Source organism: Mustela putorius, unplaced genomic scaffold (assembly GCF_011764305.1).
Source record: "Mustela putorius furo isolate JIRA1106 unplaced genomic scaffold, ASM1176430v1.1 tig00000219_pilon_pilon_pilon, whole genome shotgun sequence".
NCBI lineage: Eukaryota > Metazoa > Chordata > Mammalia > Carnivora > Mustelidae > Mustela > Mustela putorius.
The window spans coordinates 69,119-73,476 of NW_025421318.1; the positions used below are offsets into that span (position 1 = coordinate 69,119).

Below are 4,358 nucleotides of genomic sequence, written 5' to 3' on the forward strand. Positions count from 1 at the left end.
AAATTAGCCAGCACCTGTAGGTCTGTAATTAGCAAAGCAAAAACAGTCAGAAGTAAAAATATAATTTATAACTTTGTCTAGGATGGTAAAAATCTCAGGCAATAAGCAAAAACGTTTGCTTAAGGACAAACAATGCAACAACATGACAGCTTATTTTTTTGTTTTGGAAAGGGTAACCATATGATGGGAGAAAGAAACGTAGCAGAATTTGCCTTCTTGGACTTGAGTTGCAGCATTTTGTACAGCAACTCATGAAATTTTAATTGCCGAAATGGTTCACATGTGCAGAGGGAGCAAGTCACGTGGGTTGAATACTAACAAAAAGACCATGAAGGAAAGGTGAGACTCTCTGGCAAGTCTCCAGAAAGAAGAGGGGGGTCGTGGGGTATCCTGGGATCCATGATTGCTCACTTTAGGTTTAATTCTGTATCCTAGTCAGCAATGTAGAAAAAAGAACAAAAGACCCCTGAAAGCAATCTGAAGAAGACTTATAAATGAAGATGTTGGCAAACCCCTAGGAGATGAGCAAATTGAGATGGTGGGCTCACAGGTTTAACCTATGGATAAAATAGCAGAAAGCTGAGATTATTTATAAAAAGGCAAAGTCACACATCGGGGGGACATTAATCAGAACCCCTCTATACGGCCAAAACAAAAGTACCCAGGGCACAAAAGTGTCCAAAGCAACAGAGGTTAAGAGTGACCAGGACCCAGGTGAGGGAGGGCCCTACGCACAGAAGCCCCAAAAGCCCACCCCAGCCCACCCTTACTGACCCATTCTTCAGATCAGCCTCATCCACAGCCACAGCATGGACAAAGGCAAAGCATGCTATCTCTACTGATTACCAGTCATACATGGCTTCTTTCTAGAAAAATAAAAAGTCACAATAAATATCCAATCACCAGATAATCCAGGTCAAGATCTTTTTCCCGGCCATTGCCATACTTTAAACAGCATGTACCAAGGCCACACTCTAGGAAGTTTTCATTCTTCTGCAGCAGTTTGATCTAAGAAAGAAAAAAGGGAGTCTGAGTTGGCCTGTGGAGGGGAGAAAGAGATCTCAACAGCCAGCAGGTGCTGAAAGCCTGCTGTGGGCGTAGCCCTTTTATTAGACACCTGATTCCCATTGCTAGGAGGCGGCTGTCACCCGGAGGAGCTGCGAATACGTAGGGCGAGGGCAATCAGCTGTGTTTGAATTTGTCCTCAGAGCTGCAGGTCTCTGCTCTTTCCCTCTGCCACCCAGTCACCCGCTGTTGTCTTTAAGAGGGCTCATCCCCCATTTTATTCCTGGCCCCACTTCCACCTGTCTGCCTGTGCTTCTAGAGCCTTCAGAGCATGGGTGGGCAGAGCTAGCAGGCCGACCCTTTCCCTGATGTTCAGCCAATGAGCAAGCCTCTCCTTTATGTCCTATTGGTGGTTCCCGCCAATATCGTGGCCCCTCTGGCTCCTTACCAAGCCAGGGAGGGCAAAGATCCCCCTTCTTGTGGGAGTCCCTCTACTCCTTGGACAGGTTTTATGCAGAATTCAGCGGTTTCTGACTTCTAGTGCCAGGACTGGTGGCCCAGTGGGTCAAGAATCAGGCAGAAGGAAATGAAAAGGAGCAATATGGCAGTCCGGCAATTAAAAGGACATAAAGGGCAATGTAGGATCCCCTGAGGTGGGCAGAAGGCAAGGCATTTAAGAGTGCAGACATTGAAGCTAGAGGGTTTGGGAATGAATCCTGGCTCTGGCAGTTCTATGTGAGTCTGAGTAATTCTCTGCCTCAGTTTCCTCATCAGTAAAATGGGTTGTAGGGAGCATTCTGAGGGAAGCACTTAGAAATGCTCCACAGATGCTAGAAAACAAAAGTGGAGCAGAGGCGAGGCTTCCAGAAGTCTCAAAATACATTCTCAACATCCCTAGATGAAGACTATTCATAGACTTCCTTCCCTCGTTTACCTCTCCTGGGACCAGTCCGTGTTCCTCCTCCTCCGTGCAGAGCAATACACTTCTCAAGTTGTTCTTGCAACTGTTTATCCCAAGTGAAACGCGAAATAACAAAGTGTGCGCTGAAGCTGGATGGCTGTCAGCAACAGGCCTCCTTGGGCAGAGAGAAGGAGTTGTGGCTGGGGGGTGAAGGAGAAACGATCATGAAGCTGGCTGGATCCCCAAAAGTCCAGTCAACATATCCAGCCCTGACAGATGCTTCTTCCTGACGTTAGGTAAGTCTTTTCTATTTTGGACCACGTGGGCAAATTGAGACGTGGTTGAGATATTGAAAATTTCTGTCCGAACACAGGGTGCTGAACCCAAGCCAAAAAAAGCAGATGAACAAGCCTGACCCTCCTGCCGGTCCCTCTTCTTAGTGCATCTCACCATCCTTGAAAAACCTCTGCTGTGACAGCTGTTGCTGTTTCTGCCACTAAGGAGAGAGGACTGGACAAGGGCCCCACTTTCTGAAAGGGTTTCCTGGCCCACAGCCTTCAACAGGAGCAATAATAGAAAAGGCAGGGAACAAGGAAATGAAACTCCGCACCGTTCTACTGCAGCTGCTGGCCCCAAAAGCAGCTTTGGAGGCCATCTTTGGATTTCTTGAGATTTTCCAGTATCTAGCACATAGTAGGTTCTCAAAACATATCTACAGAATGAAGAAAACACAAAAAATGCATTGCAAGGGTGACTGGGTTTCTGTAGCTTACTCCCAGAGGAAATAGGGAAAAACATTTTGCTAAACTTAGCCCCCAGTGATAAGAGGCATCCCAGCCTGGGAGGGAGAGAAGCAGACTTGGCTCCCAGCCCCCCCCCCACAAGTGTGCAAAAGGATTTCCCCCAAGGCTCTGATTAAAAATGCAAATCCCACGGGCACCTGGGTGGCTCAGTCGTTAAGTGGCTGTCTTTGGCTCAGGTCATGATCCCAGGGTGCTGGGATCGATTGAGCCCCGCATCAGGCTCTCTGCTCAGCGGGAAGCCTGCTTCTCCCTCTCCCATTCCCCCTGCTTGTGTTCCCTCTCTGGCTGTCTCTCTCTGTCAAATAAATAAATAAAATTTTTTAAAAATGCAAATCCCAGAATTCCACTCCCCAGGAAGGGAGATTCAGGGTGGGGAGGGGCAGGAATTTTCTTTTTAGAACAAGCTCCACAGGTGATGTCAATCCAGGTGGTCTGTGGTTCACCAGGAAAGGAACAACTGTTCTTCATTCCCACTTTACTGGTAGCCTTCCCTCGAGCTTCTAAGATGATCAGAGTGCTGGCCACCTTTCCCCCCGGAGAACTCCTTGACTTCTCAGAAATGAACGGACACCATAGTCTCCCAGACCTAAATGCAGATAGAAATCTTTGAGACAGGATGACAGGTAAACCCGCTCATCAGCGAACAAGTCCCAGATCGACCAGAAGAGGAGCTTCTGGGAGGGATGAGCGGTGAGAGAAGGAGCGTGACAGTACCTGAACCACAGCCCCCGCCCCACGGACATTCCTGTGACAGGAAGTAAGAGCCTCCTGCCTAAACACAGGCGTCCCTGGGAGAGAGAAATTCCTGGAAAACATAGAGGTTTTTATTGCTTCGTTTTAGAAAGACGACAGGGGCAGTCCTTCCATTCTTACAAAATATGGCTAAATTGAGAGCTCAGTCTCCTGCCCAACACCAGAGAAGTTTAATTTTATGTTGTTACTGGCTTAATTCTTAATGGCAGACTTTTTAAGAGGAACAGAGTAATAAGGAGCATTCCTATGAGTCCTCCAACAGAGAGAATGGGATTTTAGGGCTGATGGATGTCCCACTGGAAAGCCAGCTGGTCTTGGGAGGGTGTGTCCTTGCCAGCTCAAGTCTCAGACACACAAAATTCAGAGCTCAGGAAACAGCCCCTCCCTCAGGGGACCAGGAGGTCAATGTCTCCCCAGGTGTGTGTGAGGGAGAGAAACCAAACAGGACGGAGGAGGAACTGGTGAGCTAAACTCCCAGCCTTAATCCACTGAAGTGAAATGCAATCTGCTCACTGATCCAGGCGAAGGTACCAGAAAGACCATGCTGGGCCTCACCTGGAAACTGCAGGAATGCAGTCTGTCAGCACAAGGCTCTCCCCTCTGCAGCAACCTGATGCCCTCCCTACCTTCTTCCAGACCAAGACTCTTTTCTATTCCATTCTGCTAGCATTTGTTGAGTGCCTAAGGGATACTCTGGGAAGTGCAGGGAACCGATCCCTTCAGCCCAGCCTCTGTATACTTGAGCGGTGGGTGACCAGCATCCTACCTGAGATTAAAAGACACACTTAGAGTCCCCTGTAGGATTTTTAAGGAGCCGTAAATGATCAGAAGATCAAATAATGAGATCTGAAAGCACTAGCTAGCTACTGACAAAGGAATTGCATCCCAAGGTTTTT

The 4,358-nt window shown here is 48.0% G+C and overlaps 1 long non-coding RNA gene across 1 annotated transcript; it reads right to left on the reverse strand.

The window, feature by feature from the left end:
- Nucleotides 1–769: 769 nt before the first annotated feature.
- Nucleotides 770–2,927, reverse strand: LOC123391348. Its single transcript, XR_006605983.1, has 3 exons — nucleotides 2,517–2,927; nucleotides 1,940–2,106; nucleotides 770–1,008 (listed from the first exon to the last, which is right to left on the reverse strand). It is a non-coding gene; the product is annotated as an uncharacterized LOC123391348 (long non-coding RNA).
- Between the last annotated feature and the right edge of the window lie 1,431 nt (nucleotides 2,928–4,358).